Consider the following 7,665-nt stretch of genomic DNA (forward strand, 5'->3'; position numbering starts at 1 on the left):
AAATTTGCAATTTTTCAATCTTTATCTCATTAAAACAGATGGTCATACCACTAAAATAATTATTAAATAATATTTGCCACATGTCTACTTTACATCCGCATCATTTTTAAAACTGTCATGTTTTTTTGTTAGGAAGTGAGAAAAGTTAAAAGTTTATCATCAATTTTTCATTTTTTGTAACATAATTTACAGAACCATTTTTTTTTTAGGTTCCACATCCCATTTGAAGTGACTTTGAAGGGTGTATATGACAGAGAATACGCAAAAATGACACCATTCTAAAAAAAAAAGCACCCCTCAAGGTGTTAAAAACCACATTCAAGAAGTTTATTAACCCTTCAGGTGATTCACAGGAATCCTAGCAATACGGAAGGAAAACATTATATTTTTTTAATTTTTCCCCCAAAATGTTGCTTTATCACCAAATTTTTCATTTTCACAAGGTTAACAGGAGAAAGTGAACATACCATTTTTTGTGAAATTTGTCCTCCGTATACTGATGTCCTACGTGTGGTGGAAACTACAGTTTGGGCGCACGGCAAGGCTCAGAAGGGTAGGAGCATTATTTGACTTTTCAAGCACAGATTTGGCCGGAATAGACATTTGAGGAACTCCAAAGGTGCCAAAACAGTGGAAACCCACCACAAGTGACCCCATTTTGGAAACTACACCCCTTGAGGAATTTATCTAGGGTTGTAGGGAACTTTTTAAACCCACAGATGATTAACAGAATTGTGTAACATTGGGAGGTTGAAATGAAAAATGTAATATTTTAACAAAAATGTTTTTGGGAGAAAATGGATTATAAAATTTGATACACGATTTCTCAGTTTGACAATATCCTATATGTGGTCAAAAATTATTTTTCAGACACCGTGCAAAGTTCAGAAGGTAAGTAGCCCCATATTGTGCAGGGCAGATGTTGCTGGAATGATTTGCGGGTGTCATGTCACATTGGCAGAGCCCGTGAGGTGCCAGAACAACAGAACCCCCCCTCCCCATAATTGACACCTTTTCTCCTACGCCTCATTGGGGGACACAGGACCATGGGTGTTATGCTGCTGCCACTAGGAGGACACTAAGTAATACAGAAAGAATAGCTCCTCCCCTACAGTATACACCTTCCTGCTGGCTCTCAGTGAGCCAGTTCTTGCTTAGTGTCTGTAGGAGGCACTTGGGTCTGTTTCAGACCCCACCGTTTTTATTTTAGCTTTTTACTTATTTTTCTATTTTTCCTTAACGGAGTGAATGGGGGCGACGGATCCTTTCTAGGTTCCGATCTCCCCCGAACCATCAACAGGCGAGCACGTGGAGCGTCCCTCCCGTACCCTTTCCTGCACCGTTGGATGGCAGCCCTGAGCTCATATTACGGGCGACGGTTCCTTCGCGTTGCTATCTCCCCCCTCCATAGCAGGCGACCACGTGGAGTAGTCCTCCATTTACCTCTCCTGGAACCAGGTGCATAGCCGGACATGATATATATGGCGTCCGTGCAGGCCCCCTCTGCATCACCACTGATATAGCGGATGACGCATGGCGGCAGAAGCTCTCCACCCCCTCACTGACTATGGCGACGGTGGATTGAGCACCGGCCCACCGCATCTACCGTGAGTACACTGCGGGGGCCGAGGCGCTGGGGGGTCCTGGTCCCCGGGGTATGGGAGGTCCGCACCTTAAACCTGTGTCCGTGGGTGGTCCGTAGTGCGGCAACCCCACGAAGGAGTGCAGCTAATGATGGCGCTAATAGTGGTCGCGGCGCTGCAGGCAACCGCAGAAGAGAAAAAAAAATTCTCCATTGGAATTCAGGCCGGAGTTTTGGTCACGCCCACCGGAAGTTAGCCCCGCCCACTTTTTCTGGCGCTTCTCGTTCCATGTGATGAGCTCCCACTTCCTGGTCTCGGCGGCCATCTTGGGACATCCACAGACCTGATGCTGCAGCACTGCTCCAGCGTTTCCTATCACAGCCCTCAGGACTAGCGTTTTTCTCTGCCTACACTGCGGACCTGCCCTGGGAACTCAAGACACAGGACCATGGGTAAGCTCCAGAAACATAGCTTAACCCTTCCCCTGCTAGTAAGCGCTTTCCTCCAGGCTTTACTATGTCTCAACCAAAGCCTCACAAAGTCTGGGAAAACCCACACTGTATTTTTTGCTGCATGTACCTCTTGTAAGGTATCATTACCCCGGGGTCACAATACTGCATTGTGCACAGCTTGTGAACCGGTGATGCCTCAGGAACCACCTGTTGCTGATACTGAACCCAGTGAGCCTAGTCCCCCTGAGTGGGCTACCTCCCTTTCCCGGTCTATGGCATCCCTGGCAAATGCGTTAGACTCGTTCCGAGACCCTTCCTCTAACCAGGGCACTAATACGGACGACGCTTCCGATGGTCAGAACCCCTTGTACTCCAGGGGTTGTACCTTGCCAAGGAGTTCTCACTCTTCCAGGAAAAGGACTCATGCCATATCCCCAGACCATCACCGGTTTTTGGGTTCTGAGAGCTCCATTTCTCGCTCCCCTTCCATTGGGGCTAGTAGAGAACCTGTTTCAGAGGACGATTCTGATACGTCCCTAGATCAGGAATTTCATCACGATCAGGAGACTCTCGACTCTAATTGAGTTAGTGAATAAGGCTTTGAGACTTGAGGAGGAACCTTATCTAAAACGGATCATGCCGTGTCCTTTAAGAGGACCAAACGAGCTCACAGAGTGTTCGCCACTCATCCCGAGTTTCAGCAAATTGTTGAATCTCACAGCATCCGTCCAGATAAACGATTCACAGGGCAGAAGCCCATGGAGTCCAAATATCCCTTTGCCCAGGATCTAAGAAAAGATTGGTCACAATCTCTCCCAGTAGATCCTCCGGTATCGCGCCTGGCTACGAAATCTGTTTTATCCTCTTCGGAGGGCGCCTCTATTAAAATCCAACCGATCATCAGATCGACAATATGGCGCGTTCAGCTTTTGAAGCCTCAGCGGCCGCACTCTTTCCATCTTATGCCGCTACGTGGGTGGCTAAGGCTATGACCCATAGGGCTGAGGTCTTGTCTTCAGCAGTACTGGATACCAATTTTCCCTCCAAAATAGCATACCTCGCTACTCAGATAGCCAGAGCTGGAGATTTTGTAGTGACCGTGTCCCTGGATGCCGCTGACTGCGCTTCTCAAGCAGCAGAAAATGCTATCACCATCCGGAGGTCCTTATGGCTCAAGGACTGGCGTGCGGATTCTACTTCCAAAAAGTCATTGACTTCTCTCCCATATCAGAGCGGTCGCCTTTTTGGCGAAAAGCTCGACCAGTTAATTTCTGACGCCAATGGAGGGACGAGTAAATTTCTTCCACAACAGAGACCCTCTCGGCCCTTTCGGAACCTGCAACCACAGGCTCGGTCCCGACTTTTTTTTTCGTTACAACTCAAACTGGTCCTCTACTTCCACATCTCCCAGTTCCGGCCGGGCACAACGTGGAGACAGAGGTTCACAGGTCTCATTTTTAAGCCTTCCCCTTCATGGAGAGGCAGGCCAAGCCAGTCGGGATCCAGAGGTGCCAGAACGGGCAGACCTCAAAGTAGGCGGCCGCCTGCTTTCCTTCAGTGCCGCGTGGCTCTCGGTCGTTCACGACCAGTGGGTCCGCGATCTAGTGTCCTCCGGATACGAGATAGATCTCTTATCTCGTCCTCCAAACCGTTTTTTCCTGTCTCTCCTCCCAGGGCAAAAGCATCAGAGTTCTTCAAAGCTATAAGCTCTCTGAGAAAAGACGGAGTTATTATTCCGGTCCCTCAGAGCGAAAGGTTTCAAGCTTTTTATTCAAACCTCTTCATTGTTGCAAAGAAGGACGGTACAGTACGGCCCATACTGGACCTAAAACTGCTGAACAAGTTTGTCAGGGTGCGACGGTTCCCGATGGAATCGCTTCGTTCTGTCATTGCCTCCATGGAAAAAGGCGAGTTCCTGGCGTCTATAGACATCCAGAACGCATACCTCCACATTCCTATTTTACCTTCCCCCCAAAGGTTCCTTCGCTTCGCAGTTCAGGGAGATCACTTCCAATTCGTTGCTCTGCCCTTCGGCCTCGCCACCGCTCCCAGGGTATTCACCAAGGTCATGGCGGCTGCCGTGGCCATACTCCACACCCGAGGAGTGGTGGCGCTCCCGTATATAGACGATAACCTCATCAAAGGCCCCTCTTTCCGCTCCTGCAAGGAAGCCGTGGCCATCACAATAGATACCCTTTCTCGCCTGGGTTGGAAGATAAACTTCAAAAAATCTTCCCCAGTACCGGCTCAGGAATGATACTCGACTCGTCCCGGGGGTTGGTTCTTCTTCCCCGGAAAAGATCTCAGTCTTACAGTGAGAAGCTCAGAAGCTCTCTCAGCCTCGCTCTCATTCTCTGCGCTTCAGTATGAGAGTCCTCGGCAGGAAGGTAGCAGCTATGGAGGCGGTTCCATTTGCCCAACTAGGCCTCTGTCCCCTACAGCATGCCCTCCTGGCTGTTTGGCACAGGAACCCGTTCTCCCTAGACCGTCGGTTCCTCCTTCCCCAGCGAGTCAGACAGTCTCTCAGATGGTGGACATTGAAATCCTCCCTGAATCAAGGGAAGTCTTTTCTTCCAGTACACTGGCTGGTTGTGTACAACAGACGCCAGTCTTCTAGGCTGTTCCTTCATCACACTGCTCAAGGCCGCTGGTCCCCCCAGGAATTACGCCTTCCAATCAACATCTTGGAAATCCGGGCGATCAGGCTGGCACTTCTCCAGTTCCATCCCTTCCTAGCAGGTTGCCCAATCAGGATTCAGTCCGACAACGCCACTGCAGTGGCATACATCAACCGCCAAGGGGGAACCCGCAGCAGGGCTGCCATGACAGAGGTAGGCCACGTCCTCAGATGGGCTGAGGAAAATCGCTCAATGATCTCTGCAGTTCACATCCCGGGAGTGGACAATTGGGAGGCAGACTTCCTCAGTCAGCAATGCCTCGACTCCAGGGAGTGGTCTCTCCACCCTGAGATCTTCCACCAGATCTGCTGTCGTTGGGGAACCCCGGATGTGGATCTGATGGCCACACGGCTGAATTCCAAGGTTCCCAACTTCATGGCTCGGTCCCACGATCCGGCAGCCATCGGGGCAGACGCTCTTGTACTCCCGTGGCATCATTTTCGGCTTCCGTACATATTTCCCCCGCTTCCTCTCCTGCCGAGAGTCATCAAGAAAATCAAAGCGGAGAGGGTACAGGTAATCCTGATTACGTATATTGGCCTGCGCCGGGCGCGGTACGTGGAACTAGTTCAACTAGTTGCCGACGTTCCCTGGCGATTACCAAATCGCGCAGATCTGCTATCTCAAGGCCCCTTTTACCACCAGAACTCAGAGGCTCTATGTTTGACGGCATGGCCGTTGAGTCCTGGGTTCTAACCCAGGCAGGTTTCTCTCCAGAAGTCATAGCTACCATGATCAACGCTAGAAAGCCTACGTCTATGCGTATCTATCATCGCACTTAGAAGACTTTCTTTTCATGGTGTAGCGACCGAGGACGTTCTCCTCTACATTTTTCCATCCCTTCCATTCTCAAGTTCTTACAAACGTGTTTGGACTTGGGTCTCGCCCTTAGTTCTCTCAAGGGGCAGATCTCAGCCCTGTCTGTTCTCTTCCAACGCATGGTTGCCAACAGATTACAGGTCAAGACGTTTATTCAGGGAGTCTCCCATCGGGCGCCCCCCTATAGAATGCCGTTGGAACCATGGGATCTTAATCTGGTCCTCGGAGTTTTGCAACAGGCTCCTTTCGAACCTCTACAGGAGGTTTCCCTGTCTCTTCTTTCATGGAAAGTTGCTTTTCTAGTTGCGGTCACCTCTATTAGATGAGTCTCCGAGCTGGCGGCTCTGTCCTCTCAAGTTCCGTTCCTGAATTTTCATCAGGATAGGGTGATTTTGAGGACATCCCCATCTTTTCTACAGAAAGTTGTATCCTCTTTTCATCTCAATGAGGAGATTGTCTTACCGTCACTCTGTCCGGCACCAGTCCATCGCATCGAGAAGGCCCTTCACACACTGGATTTAGTGAGAGCTCTTAGGAGATACATCTCGCGGACAGCATCTTTCCGCAGGTCAGATGCCCTATTCGTGCTCCCGGAAGGACCGAGGAAAGGGTTTCCCGCTTCCAAGGCTACAATAGCCAAATGGATCCGTTTGGCTATTCAAGAGTCCTACCGAGTCAGAGGTCTTCCTGTCCCAGCAGGGATTAAGGCTCACTCCACTCGGTCAGTGGGTGCGTCTTGGGCCATCCGGCACCAAGCTTCGGCAGCACAAGTTTGTAAGGCTGCGACTTGGTCCAGCCAGCATACCTTCACAAAACATTACCATATTCACTCTCAGGCCTCGGCAGATGCGACCATCGGCAGACGAATTTTGCAGGTGGCTGTGCCGCGTCTGTAACTTGTGGGTACAAGCAGCAATTGCAGTTAATTGTTTCCCACCCAGGGACTGCTTTAGGACATCCCATGGTCCTGTGTCCCCCAATGAGGCGTAAGAGAAAAGGAGATTTTTGTGTACTCACCGTAAAATCCTTTTCTCCGAGCCAATCATTGGGGGACACAGCACCCACCCTGTTAGCCTATTGGCTTTGGTTTTGTTTTGAGTTAACTTGGTTTTGACATAGTTCATCCTTGTTAAATATTAAGCTCCTACTGCTTTGTTACCGAACTGGTTCAGAGAGTCAGCAGGAGGGTATACTGCAGGGGAGGAGCTATTCTTTCTGTGTTTACTTAGTGTCCTCCTAGTGGCAGCAGCATAACACCCATGGTCCTGTGTCCCCCAATGATTGGCTCGGAGAAAAAGATTTTACGGTGAGCACACAAAAATCTCCTTTTTACAAACTACACCATTCAATTAATTCATCTTGGGGTGCAAGTGATCATATTGACCTCACAGGTGTGTCACAACCTTTTATACTGCTGGGCGAAGAAGAAAGAAAAATTAAATTTCTACCACTAAAATACTGTTTTAGCCTCAGATTTTTCATTTTCACAAGTGAACATTGCACGAAAATTTCTTATGCCATTTCTGCTGAATGTGGCAATACCGAACTATGTGGCTATACAGTTCTGCTTAGCCACACGGCGAGCTTCAGGAGGGACGGCGTGCTATTTGACTTTTGTGGCGCAGATTTTTCTAGAATACTTTGCAAACTCCATTTGCAGATCCTCTAAGTGCCAGAAGAGCAGACCCCCCTCCTTCCTCAAGTGACCCCTTAATGGAATTTACACCCATCCGGGGAACTCATCTACAGGTGGAGTGATGATTTTGACTCTATGGGTGCTTTCAAATAACAAACATGCAATGCAAGTTGCAGACTGCCATTGTAGTTGCCAGTACGTTGTAGTGCCCATACATTGTGCCCTGCTTGTGCTTCTGGATCCACATACTTGTAAATTTAAGTGGGCTCTCCTCACTACATGCCAAACGTGGACGCTAACTGCAGCACATTGTGGGGTTCAGAAGAGAGAGGGGTAATTTGGGAGCTCATATTTTGCTGGACTTATTTTAGCGGGGGCCATGTCACTTTTCCAGAGCTTTTTGTGCTACCAGTATGGCCATGTTCACACATTCAGTATTTGGTCAGTACTTTACATCAGTATTTGTAAGCCTAAACCAGAAGTGGACCAATCAGACG

This window comes from Ranitomeya variabilis, chromosome 1, assembly GCF_051348905.1.
Source record: "Ranitomeya variabilis isolate aRanVar5 chromosome 1, aRanVar5.hap1, whole genome shotgun sequence".
NCBI lineage: Eukaryota > Metazoa > Chordata > Amphibia > Anura > Dendrobatidae > Ranitomeya > Ranitomeya variabilis.